At 40.0% G+C, this 15,254-nt stretch overlaps 1 protein-coding gene across 3 annotated transcripts in view; it reads left to right on the top strand.

Annotated features, from left to right (window-relative positions):
- C4H4orf19 (chromosome 4 C4orf19 homolog) overlaps positions 1–15,254 on the top strand; it is a 41,230-nt gene that overhangs the window by 1,049 nt on the left and 24,927 nt on the right. The window lies entirely within an intron of this gene.

The following is a 15,254-nucleotide window of genomic DNA, read 5'->3' as shown; positions in this document are numbered from 1 at the left end:
CATAGGATTGCCACATCCTTAGGATTCCCACTGCACAAAAGCAGCAAGCGGTGTTCATTGTTTTGCTCCTACAATGGCTGGGTGTTGATGGTCAGCAATGCAATTTTTCCACAGTTCATTCTATAAAACACATCTCTTTTTCTTCTTTCCACATACTGCTAGGAGATACTAAAAGAAGTGGGGAACAATAATACCTGAAGGAACTTGCTTCAGATAAGCTCTCAACTTTCTTTGGGAAAAAAAAGGGAGGTTGTCATTACCAGTATTTAAAATAAATTTGGGTCCAAAGAAGTTTACCAGTGGCACTTCAAAAAATTGTCATTAACTTCCAGGGTGCCCATCTTGAAACATAGTAGGTCTCATGTTGAGGAGGGCCAAGACCCGAGCACAGCCTAGATCAGCCTGAGCCATGAAGTATCTCTTTATCAAACTCATTGTACCAACGTCCTGAGAGAGTCACTCACAACTGTGCCGGTGGGAGCATAGCAATAAACCACTACGCTTTAAAAGAGCTGCTCCAAATTTACTGTAACTGACACCTGAGCCTATATTATTTACAAAAATCTATTTAGAAACTCTTGTAGATAAGGGGCTTATTTGCTAAGCTACATTTATATGTCAGGGGAGTGAGAAGAACACCCCAGCTCCCAAATACACAGCCAACTACAGGCTTTCACTGAGAGGCACATTGCACCCAAAACACCAAAAGCAGCCTGCTGCGGCCAGTCTCTTCTAAGAAATGTTTATACAAGTTGCATGTGTCATGGTAAACCAGCTCTCAGTAGCTCAGTAGTTAAATTAGTTGATTAATTACACAAAATGTCTTTGTAGGGTGGAAGGTACAATGCACACTGAAGTTACTCTGTGACCGAAAAGACAGAGTGGCCATTGAATGACAGGGAGCCTTAACTCCTTTCCTAGAGTAAGGAATACAAATGAGGCACTTACTGTCTAGCACTCTAGTAGTTCAGATGTGTTTTATGCTGACAATTTTACCCTTAGTGCAGGAATTTGTACTGCTCTAATTATTACCTTTATTTTTTTCTGATGAGACAAACCAATCTATTTTCTTGCTTTGTCAAATCATTATAGAATCAAATGTAGTGTTGTTTCACAGGGAAGACACACAAATCAAATACTTCCTGCTCATAACCAAAAGAAGAGAGAGGTTCTTGGAAAATGTGATAATTGGAAGCCTAAGGGAGAATTTTCCTCTAGACTTTCGGGGAAAGCCAAGCAAATATAAAAATCAAAACACTATCAGAAGTTTAGAAAAATTTTCTCATTATCTCAAAGTTAAGACAAGCATTGATCAAAATCTAATCCGGATCTTCCAGTTTGCAGATCTCAGGGAATTTGTACCACATTTAAGGCTAATATTTAAAATCAACCCGATGATTTTTGCACAGCTCTAGGTAGGTGGGAAGATAGAGCAAATCTTCAAGTGAAGGGAATCATGACTTCCTTCCTTGGAAAGCCCGGTTAAAAGTGGTTCACTGTGCAAGGCAAACATTTGTGAGTGTTGAGGCCCTTCCCTAACCACACTGTTGTTGGCACCTGAGCTCAAGGAAACAAACTTGCTGAAAGTATTTGATATCTGACTACTGAATGAAAGCTAAGGAAAGTCTTTCTTCACACCTTTCAGGAAGGGATGGTCTTTTGCTGTGTTTGCACTGTATCCAGTTTAACATAGCCTCAGCATTGTCTACGGCTTTCGCTGATACTGTTTCTACAAAGGACAGGGTGGGGCGTGGGGGGAAACACTCAACACACTGAAACGTGATGAAATGTACTCAGGCAATAAACATTTGTTTGGAACTTATAATTTCTCCTTCGGACCCTGTCTTTCTGAGGATTATATATGGTCACCTGTGAGCAGAGTATTCCCATGCCTTCCACGCAAAAATCGGGGGGGCTGGGGCATGGCTAACCAGAGCAGGTGGCCAAATCCCACTGCTCCTTAACCAGGACCACCTCATTTAGCACCTGATCATGCTGGAGAACCAATGTCAAAACTTCATGCCCAAGCAATGATACATGAAAATTGTTGATTTTTGCTGAGCTACAGAAGAGTGCTGGCAAGCAGGATGTATTGCTAAGGAGAATAGGTACAAATCACAATGTAGTTTTACTTACTGAAAGTTTGATATCAAAATGGATAAAATAAATGAGTTACAGTAGAAAGGTCAAAAGGGATTGTTGGAAAAGGGAAAGAAAAAGGCAGCAATTTTCCTGTGAGCTCTCCTCTGGGTCACTTTCACTTAGACATATGGAGGAACTTTAAAATTTTATTAAGAACCGAAAACATTGCTTAGAAACCAAACATTTAATCACTTACAGCAGGAATCAGGGGGAAAAAAGGTCAAAGTTGGGTTTTTTCAGTGTGACTTTTTTTTCTGTCTGCCATTTTTATACAAGTTTGTTTAACTCCCTTTTTTTTCACTTTTGTCACAGATGTTTGCTACAAAGGCACAGATGCTTTGTGGTTAGAAAAATATTCCTGATTGAATATTCTATTTTTAATTCACACAAGTTACTATTTCATTTAGGATAGCAAGGAGGAGTAAGCCTTCTCCTTGGGGCTTACTCTTTTTAATGTTACCAGCTTGACCCGGCTCAACTTTGCATCACTTCCAACTTTTTAATAAAGTTGAGTTTTTCTATTAAAGAGCAGCTAGTTGCATGATTTTGTGTAAATGAGGTCCAATGCCTTGCTATTGCAGGCAATCTGCTTTTCTGAAAGAGCTGAGTAACAAGCATAAGTGTACCCCATGTCAAGAGTAACACACACCCAGTGACTGAAAACCCTTTCTGTATGAAGTTGACCCTGGGAGCTCTTCTCACTGGTTCCAGTGCAAACAGTATCACACCTTCACCCTGCCAACAGAGGACAGGAGAAAAGAAATAACCTGATGCAAGCGGTGCCAGTGCTACCCAGCACAGTGCTGCCAGCAGAAACAGCATGGCAGCAGCACAGGTTTGCCTGTGCTGGACAGAAGCTCTCCAGACCATAACAAAACAGATTATTTCACATCTGCCCAGTCTGCCATGCTCAGAGCAGGTTAGCATTGATGTCCTCTGATGATACACTCTGATGCAGAGCATCTGACAGCAGCTTTCAAGCAGCAGAGACAGGGAGTGACCCAAATGAGCCATGTGGAGCCACATGTCAACAGTCCTGAAGACCCAGCAGACTGCAGGTCTGTTCCTCCCCTACCTACCTACTTTCCCCACTGAATTTATTGCAATGACTGTATGTGTTGACTGGACTGTATTTCTTAACACTCACTTCCCCCTCCAACCCACAGCTGCTTTGAAATCCTTTTTTATCATCAGTAGATTTGGGAGTGCCCAGTTTTATCTACCTGAGCACCTTTATTAAGCACCTGAGCTTTGTGCAACAGCCCAGGATGCAGAAAGCACCACCTACACCCTGGCACAGCCACCCAGCAATTTCCTCCTCTCCCTTCTGGGCTGTGTGCTCCTTCCCACAGCCAAGCTGGTGCAGAAATCCCCCCACCAGGACCCAGGCCTACTGTGCCAGGGCACCTCCCAGTCCTGGGATTGCAGCCCATAGCAAATCCAGACTCCCTTGCCAGCTGCTCCACTTGCCCAGCCAGTGAATCCATGCTGTCCCACATGCAGTACAGGAAGTTTATTACCTCAAAAAAATGTGTTATCCACTCTTCCTCTCTTATGGCAAGCAAGCTTGATAGCAATCACATTAACATGACTTTAACACTACACATTTCCATGGAGCTATTCTTCTCATCTACTTCTGATCTACTCACAGTAAAAGAAGCCTAAGTCTAATTCAGTCTTTCGAAGTAAGCTGGCAGTCTTGTTCACTTACAGCTCAGTGGAAAACAAGCAGTTACTGTCAGCTGTCAGGAACCTGAATCAAGCTTTGTTAAGACCTCCTCTCCCTCTATTTTTGGTTTGGGTGTGGCATGGAAAAAACAATATTTACCATCTCAGTAGCTGTGCCCTTTGTGTATTTGTTTTTATATTCCCTTTCCCCATGTGAATTTAGCAGATGTTGCACAGCTTGGTATCAGCCCTGAATTTTGTTTTCAGTGTACGTGCATGTCTCCGCTGAACATCAGTAATGAATAGGCTATGTCTGCACAGAAAAGATAATACAGATTCAGCTGCCAGGCACCATTTCAGGGGCAAATGTGGATAAAGGGATAAACACCAAGAATACCGTAAGATTTCACTTTCAATGTAAATGAAACAAAAACTACAGCCATCAGCCCTGAATGGAAGGCTAACAGGGGCCCAAGGAGCTACCACCATGTACCATGTCCAATTTTTGTCTTTAACATCTCTTTTTAAGTTAAAATCACTTGGGAGTATTTTCCATTGCTTTGGATGAATGCACGCAGATTGCTAAAAGGCTAGTTCATATTTACCAATATACATTAAAAACTAATGCTCAGTTCAATTATCCGATTAACTACGTTCTATAAAAACATTTCCATTCACTTTATGTTTATATAGAGTAAAAACACAGGGATTTGCTAGGGTAGAGATGATCAAAAAACCTCAAAGACAGTTTAAGAAAACAATGGAAAGTCAAGGGCAAAAAGCTAGATGCTAGGGAAAGGTCAGCTTGCTGCTTTCACAGCCAGTACCAGCACCTGGTATCCATCAAACTACAGCCTCAGCTTTCTTTCATTTCCCTGCCATTCTTCCACAATAAAGCTTTACAGTGGCACCACTGAAAAGCTGGACTGTGGCTGGACTTTCCTCCTGGAGAGTGAGAGAGAACCTATTTATCCCAGAGCACAGAGCTACCCAGATTTTCCATGTGGGGGAAAGCCAGGTTTGAGAAGCAAGGAGATAAATCAGCCCCCATCTCTGGGTAGGAGGCAGAATTTGAATCCGATCTCCCAAAAGCCCTAAGAGCCAAATATGCCTCTAGAGACTAACACCCTTTAAAAATCCAACCCAGTGACTTTCTTGTCACAGGGCAATATGTCAGATTGACCAATAAATAAAGTTCCAACACAAGCAGCGGGTATTTGTTTTATGTGTGACCTGAGACACACCATTTATAGTCATTGGAACAAGGAGTTCTGCTGGAAATGTCAGCCTGCTGTTAGCATACGGCATTATAACATCAGGAACAACTCCACAGGCAAAACACAGTCCAGCAAATTACACCTGATAGTGCAAACTTCATTGGTAATTTTGGTGAATATAACCCATTTTTTGCACAGGATTAAAAGAAGAAAAAAATTACTAAGCTATCTTGATGCCAGACAAACTAAGTCTTTTAAGGCAATGAATCCTTTCCTATAGTTTTCAAGTATTGTTTTACTGAAAGACTAAAAAATGTTGCAAAGGCGATCAAGATCAGCTATTCAATAATATTACAGAAAGGCAGCTGTATTACACTGCTATCTCACCATTATCACATTTTAGCAACATTTGGACCTTTTTGATGCGATGGTCAATACTTAGGATCTGCCTTGTACTGAGAAATAATTATTGTAATTATAATGGAAAAGCTGTTTGCTCTTTCTCATGAAATTGTTGTGTCTAATCATTCCCTTAGCCACCCATCATCACTCAATATCTGTGAAGGAAATTGGTTTAAAATAACCAAATGGAAAATTCACCTGCACTCTAAAGAGCTCTAGATTAAATTATCTCTATGCTTTACACTTTAATCTAAGTGCTGCATTTAAAACCAAAGAAAACCCCTTTGAATCAAAAAAGAACTCATGTAAGAGAAAAAGTCATATCACATAGAAGTATTATTTTATTAAAGTATTGTATCAGAGTAATTGCTTGAAAATTTTTGAGTGTGATTTCTCATTGCTTTCAGTATTTTTCTGTTTTAAAAGGTTTGTTATCCATTTTCACAGTCTTCTGTAACTATGCTTTTCTGCTCTCTGCTGACCAATCTTTATGTGAAATGCTCAGGAACAATGAGGTTAAAAAAAGCATCCTGGTATATTTCTCACACTTGTTAAAGAAAAGCAGCATTGTGTAGGAGAAACATCTTGACCAGTGAAACTGGGGGAAAAGACACCTCCTAATCCACCACCACTCCCCCAAAAAAGGGGTGAAGGGAAAATAAATGCATCAGGTATAGGAGAAAGTTTCATGAAGGACATCTGGACTTCAGACGGCTCTCTTGAAAGCTGTTTATTGCATAGGCAAAGTTACAGCATTTCAGGGAGTGGGTATCCAGAGCCAGCCCTACAGCTGCCAGCTCCAGCTGTAGGCATACCTGAAGCCCCTTTCTGTTCAAGTTACAAAGCATTATATACTTTTCTTTGCTGAGTATCTTAATACATAACAACCAATAAGCACCATACACAATACCTTTACATTTGCCTATAGCCTATCATAGCTACTACCATCACCGTATTATAGTCATTATTATCCAATCACAAGAGTAACTAAGTTACAATTTAAGCTTACAGTGGAAAATTCTCAGACCTCTCTTCTTGCTACATCAACATTTCTTGTTTGCCTGCGATATCTCTCTTTTTGGTAAAAACATGTTTTCTATTTACTTATGCTCTTCTTGAGACTTATTTACTTGGTGAAAAACAAGTCTTTGTTTGTAGTCACATACCTTTGTCCTAATCATAAAAATCTCCCTCCAACTCATCTCCAGCCTTTGCCTTCTCAGTTACTCATCGATCACTGTTTCAGCAAAACATCTTTTACTCTATATCAAAACTTGCTTTCATTTCTATCTCATCTTCAGTTTCTACATTCAGAGATCTTTCTGCCAAGCCTACATACCTGTGAAACTTTCTTACCAAACTTTCATCCTCTCCAACATCAGGTGTATTAATAACTTTCAGGCTATGTCTGATCTGAGAGAAGACATAGATAAAATCTGATGAGGAAGCTGAGTTATATGGCTTATACTGTTTTAGAAGGATTCCTAATTTTAGTGCATATATTTGATCCTTCTCAAACATCCCCACAGCTTCCTAGGTCTAAGCACTTCTAGATTACAGGCTGCAAGATCATCTCAGAAATAATGGCCCAAGCCAGGCACACCCCAGCCTTACCACTCACTCAGACACCTGATAATAAACAATTGGTGCACCTAACATGCCAGGCATTTCTGCGAACTCTGGACCAACATTACCTGACATAACTAATAATATCACTACTTTGCTGACAGAATAAATCAAATTTGCTCCCACAACATGTAAAATTCTTCTGATGAGGAAAGCATCTTCTCCAGGTGTCGCAATGCAAGCCGTATTACTTATTTGGATTTCATGTTATGATCCAATTAAAAAGCAACAAGGATAAGGAATAATGATGAAAGTGATAAAATTATTTTTATCACCATTTCCATACAGAACAACTGGATGAGGTTTGCTTTTTAAAATGAGCAAAATCAAATTTTTCTTTCAAACATGACTCTTCTGCACCAAGTCTATTGTTCTCCAGGTTTTACTTTTAACTTCTCAAAATCCATTCTTCTGTGAATGCCTTAGCCCAAACATTGTGCCTTATGCATAGCTATGAATTTGGGAAGGTGGCCAAGTTGTTAATTCATCATCTTCTATCTCAGTCTTGCCAGGACAATACAGGTTTTGTCTGAACAATGAATTAATAGCACGTGCTTTGTGGGTCATACCTACTCCTTTGTGTAGGACTCCTTTTGGGCTAGCAGTAACAAACCAAGGCTGTAACTCTTGTAAACTCAAGCTATTTATAAACAGGTTTCAGTATCTTTTCTTTCTGTTTCATTCCAATTTGAAAATCCAGTTATAACCTTGAAATCTTCCCGAAAGAGTTCTCAGTCTTCCAGCCACAGAAAAACAACATTTTTTCCTCTATCCACCTAAATTTTCTTTGAAATACTGAAACCAACATTGTGTCTTTTCCCTGTGGCCTCTTTTTGCTCTTCAAGGAGCTAAAGTTTCATATTTTTCCCCCAAATGTATTGATTCTTTAGCCTGTTAAGCTGCCACACATGTTGAAATTGCCTTTGTCAAACAATTATGATGTCTGTAAACCACTGATTCTTCTTATTTTCTGAAATTATTTTCCATTCTCTATATCATTCTAGTTTGATGAGAAAAAGGCAAATGTGCAAAAAAGTTGTTTCATAGGACCAGTATTTGAGATGAGCCCCAGGAGTATGGCTTATTGCAAACTTGTAGTTTGTACTGCTGTAACTGTTGCATTAAATTAGTATTTGTTAGCATAACCTAAACCTGACTGAATTTCTCTAAAGTACATTTAGGACAAATAATCCAGCAGTGGTATGCTCTGTGCTACAGGGCTTGTATTGTTCAGTATCATGCCATGAAAGAGCCTAGATTTGTATGTTCTGCTTTTGACATGAAATAAAGTTAATCATAGACTGAGATTTCTTTGTTCAGTACAACAGATTTTTTTCTGGCCTGTACAGTTCTAGTTTATCTCACATTCCTACAACGTGCAATATTGCTCTGTCCACAGAACTCACTGTGCAGTGCAGTGCTAACAGCTTACCTAGATACTGGCACAGATTCTCTAACCCAAGGACTGAGTCCATCAAGAGCCTCCTGTTTCCTAGATTTGGCCTTCTGTTTCCTAACCTGTACAAGTCTATTATTACCCTGCAGGATTTGTACTTTTTTCAGGTTGTTTTGGTTTTCCTCATCTCCATGGCATTCCCAGCATAATATTCAAAGATATTATAAAAAAAGCCTTTTGTGCTCCATACAGAGTTTCCTGAGTAAGGCTCTGGAAAAGAAAGTTTCTTGCAAAAGAAACTACATGATTAAATACACTACTGCCTGGGAAAAGTCATGCTTCTCCCAAACAAAATGGAAAGGTTAACTCCATCAAGGCCTGCAGATACTGGAGTCTTCATGCACAAAACTTCCTCTTCACACAGCTTTTGCAGCTCCTTTGACAGAAGGAAAATTAAGTTTAAATTGGCAAAGACCCTATGCATTTATGCCAGGAAAATCCCACACAATTTGAAATTAATCAATAGCACAGAAACCCCCTCCTACCTACCACATGGAACCCAGTCTCCAAAAATCTGCAGCTTCTCTCTAGGGTGGTATTTGAAATAAGCATGTTTGCAGAACTAGCTTCACCCTCCTCCCATGCCACCTTCCCACACAGAGAGATCTTTAGGTACTTTCCTCCCATGGGAAAAATAACACACCTATGTGGAAAATAAAGGCTAGAAATGCCTGATTTGAGAAAATCTCTTTATGGAGCCAATTCTCTTTTCTCTCTCTGAGAAATACTCTATCTCTAGTCCAGCAAAACACAACACAAATATGATTCAGCCTTCATGTCAATAAACCTACTTGAAAGGCCTGGTAAGAAAGGCTTGCCTGAAACAGAGCCTGAGCTCTACCCTACTACTTTTTCCAGGCACTTTTGCTTTCCAGGAGGCTTATGGGAGCAAGATTGCAATTGCTTACCGCAAAGCTTTCCATGAATGGCCTTTTTGAAGCACCCAGGTGAGACACCTGGAAGACTCCGAGGTGTTTGTTACTCATAGCGTACAATTACCCAGCTCCCATTACACTTCAGGGTTTTGCCCCCCTCCCTTCCTGCAGGACTTCCTCATGTAAGGAGGTGCCCTGTCTCGGATTTGCAGCATTTCCTTGTTTTGTTACAGCAGCATCTACAGGCACCGTAAGTGATAAAGGCCTCACTGCTTTGGCTGTCACAGAGACACCTAGTAACACATAACACATTTAAACATTTATAGATTACCTAGACTGTTCCAGACTGGATCCAGACTTCTGGCACATCCTTACTTTAGGGAGGATGAGGAGGCACAACCCAATCCCATCTTGCTTATTATTAAAGAATACATTATCCCTGAGAAATAAATGCTCTGGGTTTTAATCCCTTTGAGTTTAGGAGGCACATAATTGCAGGTACCTCAAGTCCCAATTGATGTGTGTCATCAGGAGGTTATTATACAACCAGTGGTGACCACTGCCTCATGTGGCTTTGGCAGCAGTGGGTTCCAGTGTCTGCACTGGGCATGAGGTGGCTCAGAGCTCACCCAGAGCAGCAGGGACTCTCCAAAGTCAAGGAAACACCAGGTTTCTGAACTTTAAGCTGCTTTGGATAATGTGGCTGTCAAGCTGCCTGGCTCAGACAGAAGGGATCTACCAGTAGCCTGCTGCTGTCAAGCCCAGTAACAGGACTTAATACAACTAAACAGATTTTTCTAGGCAAAGTCTTATGGGTAAAAACACTAATATCCAGCGAGGTAGGTAGGAAATTGTGGATTTTTTTGCCATGGAGTAGCTCTCGACTGCAGCTGGAGCTGGACCGGAGCTGTGTCTCATGGACCACTCCCGCGGTGCACCCGCTACTACAACAACAGAGAGCACAGGCAGGCAGTGCCAGCAGGAACTAGACTGCTGGGAGTTAGTCAGGCCTGTTAATCACAAAGCTGTCCTCCCCAATCATTGCTCCACCCAAAACACACAGGTAATTTCCCTCATATTGATGTTTGCCACCTGTTTCCTTCTTCTTAGGTTTTGCCTACGGAGACATCATTTCCCCGGTTTCCACGCTTCTTTCACATTTGAAAAACTTTCTGTTCTCCAAAAAAGTAATAAATGAAAAAAAAAAAAATCAACAAATCTTTCAATATAGCTTGAACTAGCCAAGCTTTGTTCCTTTTGTACAGTACCACATGCAGAGTGTTCCTTTCCAGAGGCAACAATAGTGAAGAGTTTTCACCCTCCTCTCCCAGTTCAGGCTTTAGCAGTGCTGGTGTTTTAACACGATGTCACAAGTACAGGCATTACATATTAAGCCACAGGCTTGTTTTGCCAACTCCCATGTTGGTTTTTTGGCTATTAAACACCACCTGAATAAGGAACTGACTAACAAACACAACCTTTGTTACAGGAAGAAAGGAGAAAATCAGCAGAGAGTTGTCTCTCTGTCTCACCTCTGGGGAAAACCACTCCTCCCTGTTGTCAGGGGCCACTTCAGTGCTGCACTCAGAGCCAAGGGGACACCTTAGAGACACCCTCAGCTCCAGCTGTCTTAGGGCAATGCAATGGTTTCTGTGGGTGTCTCTGATAACGGGCTCTCACCTTATGAACTCGGGTTAAACTCTAGCCACAGCAGACTGGTGGTTTTTTCAGCACTTTTGTTCATTGTGAATATTCAAATTCACTTTTTCCTGTTGAATACATACAGCATAAAGAATAGGTGAGAAAAGGCCTGACTCTTGGCAGCAATTCAGCATCACAGAAATTTAATTGTGACAGGAAACTACACAGCAAGTCACTCATAAGTCACTTTTGCAAGAACATTTTGCTACAGAGGAAATAAAAACATACAGCTTGATACAATTAAAGGATTTCAGGAGGTAATATGCCAGATAGCACAGTGTGAAAAGGCTTTCTTTCCTGTAAAGGACAAAAATATCTTTTTCCTTCAGACCCCTTCCTTACCTCATCACAATGAGATGATCAGATAGCAGAAGGGTTAGGAGAGCACTGACTAAATTTTTATGCAGATTTGCCTGTCCATCCCAGCTGAAATGAATTCCAATGTCTTTCTGACATGAACAAGGCAGCATCTGAGAGAATCTAGCATCTGTCTGTGTCTCCATTAGTAACTCAACCACTTTCCTGTCACTTCACCATCTCATCTTTCCAGAACTGTGATCCAAACTGGGACAAGCAGCCCAGTTGGATATCAAACTGGGAAGGAGCACAAAAACTAAGCCCTGATATTTTTTCCAGGGGCCAAGAACCTCAAGGCTCTCTCAAATAGTTAAAGACCATCACAAGGATCATGCTATAAAGGGGAAATGGTCTTTTCAAAAAGAATTTTTAAAAGAAACCACAAGAAAATTATGTTTTCTCAACCAGAACAAAGCTACATCTTTGTGGCTTCCGTAAATCAGATTTACCTTTCCCCAGTCATCCTTATTAACACATGCCATTTGAAAAAATATATACAATAAATAGAAATGCCTCTAGATGTCAAAATCTGGGAAGTGTATGTGGTAAATCACCACAGCAAAAGACCTAGAACACTGCAGTGCAAGGGACAGCACAGGCTCTTACAGGCTCCTGTCCCTGGTCCACACAAGCATCCCTGGAAGCAGAACCTGAGAAAGAGTTTAAACAGCTAAGAGGAAAAAAAAAAGTCCGTATTGGAGGTAATATTTATTCTTAGTTCCCATAAATCACTTAGGCCCTCAGTTAAATGTGATTTGTAAAAGAAAAGCACTGCATCCTTATTTGCTTTGGGATGCATATTAAAGCTCCAGGATTTTAACTGATTTTAACATTAAAATAATAGGTTTTGTCAAAGCATCCATTTAAAGAATGAAATCACGGGACTGAAGAACTGGTATCAGTCATCTCTGAGCGCATTGCAGAAAAAGGAAGTGTTTGCTAGACTTATCCATCCTCAGCAACTTCAAAATTTCAATAAAGCTCATTCAAGGTGTAATATATAGCATTTGTGAATGTAAAATCAAAAGAAATACTGAGTAATAATAACCTTTGCATTGTGTTGTCTGCTTAAAATCCCTGGAATACATACAAATCACACCATTTAGTAAATTAAAACTACAACAGAGAAATAAATACCTGAATTTCAGACCTTCTTTACACATGAAGTGATAAAAGACTGCAAACAGGGAGAATGTCTCTCACCATTTAAAACTATCCCTTTGGTTTCAATCCTGTATATGCATTTTGCAAGTAAATACCAACGCCTACCAAGGAAGGCAGTCTTACACCAGCACACGACAGGGGTCTCTTGGCACTCGAAATGTGACAATCCAGCCTGTATTAAATGCCACAGCAGCATTGCTTCAGCTGCAAAACCATTGCCAAAGCACCTCGTGGAAAGACCAATATGTACAACACACAGCTCTAAAAAAAGGGTGTTGCACTGGCACAGTTAAACTGAAGCAATTCTGTACATAAGAATGATGTGCTGATTTAAAACTGGATTATTTATTAGTTTATTTTTGTTTCACAGCAGTGCCATTTCTATGGCCAAAGTATGCTTCAGGCTTAAATAATTGCTTGGATTGTCAGTCTTATAGGATTAGCGATTTTAAATGAAGGAATGGGTTGCAAGAAAAAGTCATTTCATGCTTTGAAAAGAACTTTTATTTATTTCAAAGGCTTGGAACCTAGAACCATCACTCCATAATCTTATTCAAATGTTGGTGTCATCAATGCATTTTAAATCAGCATTTAATTAGGTTAAATAAAGAAAATAGAAGCTGCTGAAGAAAGCCCAGTAAGAATTTCTATTTCTAGATAAAGCTGCTTAAAATGCATAACCAATTCTGCTAACTGTGGGATGTGAAGCACACGACTGAGTTTATAGGTGTTTAGTGAGAATTTGTGCCACTTAGTGTGTCACTGTGAGTAGTCAGCACAAAGAGAATGATATAAATATAGAAGAGTGGGCCTATAACCTCTACCTAATTGAAAAACTACATATATATATATTGCATAAGTCATACCCAGCAGCATTGGCCCTGGGCTGCAACAATGCTTACTTTCCTTCTATAAACGTTCATCTGCCCAAATCAAAAAAGTTCTTTTTACGTTTTTTTAGCTCAAATGAGCATACAGACAAGGCAAGCTTTAGGGAACATTTCTGTTATTTAAACTCTGTCAATTAACAGTGCTGTACCCAAATCCCATCCAAGCCATAGCATGATCTTAAGAAAGCGGAATTGTATCAGTGTGGAAATCTGTAGCAGAAAAAGAAATAAAAATTAGGTAGGTCTAATTGAATTGCAGTAGCTTGTCTGAAAAACACCTTTGCTACCCACTTTGAAAAGGCATTAGAGACCACATTAGGAAACTGTTTTGATTTTGAAAATCTTCATTACTGCCTTCTTTGCTGAAATTACTTTCAAAATCATCTTTGCTACTCCTGCTTTGCTTAGAGGACTCACTGCTGATGCCTCCTCCTGAGCTTTTATTTGTCTGGAGGTTGAAAATAATGCCAATGTTACAGCTAGAACTTTCAAATGGATGAGGAAAAGCCAGCTTCAGCAGGATTTTATGTGCCTTTTAGGCCCTTATGTGAACACTAAATTTTAACAAAAAACTCCCCAGAGGAGGTGCCCCACCACAGTCTGGTCTCTGCATTCACAGAAAGCAGAAGGAGAAAAGGGTAGAGCTATCTACTACTATGGCAATGGGGTTTTCTGGCCTTTGGGTACAGCTTTACACTTTCCACACACAAGTTGGGGAACTTCAGGAAAGCAGTAAGCATTGATAAGCCTTATATTAGCACTTCACCTCACTGACACCTGCTCCAGTCCTGGCTCTCCAGGACTAAGTGCTCCTGCTTCTCCGATGCAGAACCCAGAAAGCTGTCAGCCAACTTCCCCTGGATTGCAAGGCCCATCCCCTAGATGTGACAGGAGTGTTCACACTGTGGGTGCAAGTATTTCATAACAAATAGTAAACCAAACATATGTGTCATTTTTAGCAAGGCTTGATTACACTGATTACTGATGTAAGACGAGCTACCTAAATGTATGTCAACTACAGAACAAGGGCCCATCCATTTGCTCCACTCCTTGTCAGTGAAACGGTATCAGGATCATACTTCTGAAGCAAGACAAAAACTGGTTCCACTCTCTCAAGAAAAACATATTCTCAAAAGGAGGATGCAGCCTACCAAAAGCAGAAGGAAGAAGCAGCAGTCACTGCTTAATAATGTACATTATTGAAGACTAAATTTGGTTGTGTAGGACTTTCCACAATCTAACTACAGTGAGTAGGATTATATACATATATATATATGCATATAAAAAAAGTGAAGAGGAAAAACTTCTCCCAATTCTGTGTTTCCTAGCACTGAGGATTCAAAATATCATCTGAAGCACCTCTCTCTCACACTGGCTCATTCTTTAATTGTGCCAGTGTAATATTCACACAATTATGAACTATAATGACCAAGTCCCACTCTGAAATCTGAGCCCTAAAGGCTACATATGTTATCCAAATATATAACTGAATGCTAAGCACATTGGGATTCTTTCAACCACAAATTTACTTAATTACAAATATTCCTAATGTTGCGGTAGAAGCATCATGTTCAACTAATTATAGCTCAGAACAATTTTCTACTATATCTTCTGGAAAAGAAATAGCATTTTTCAAAGGTATCCAATTTTCATAGCCTTCAGCAAAATACTTCAGCTAAATTTCTTACCTCTATTAGCACAATCTTTACTATTAAGCCATTTGTGTACGTTAGTTTTTGACTAACTCTAACCTTCT

Source organism: Corvus cornix, chromosome 4 (assembly GCF_000738735.6).
Source record: "Corvus cornix cornix isolate S_Up_H32 chromosome 4, ASM73873v5, whole genome shotgun sequence".
Classification (NCBI taxonomy): domain Eukaryota; kingdom Metazoa; phylum Chordata; class Aves; order Passeriformes; family Corvidae; genus Corvus; species Corvus cornix.
This window is presented reverse-complemented; position numbering and strand designations above follow the sequence as displayed.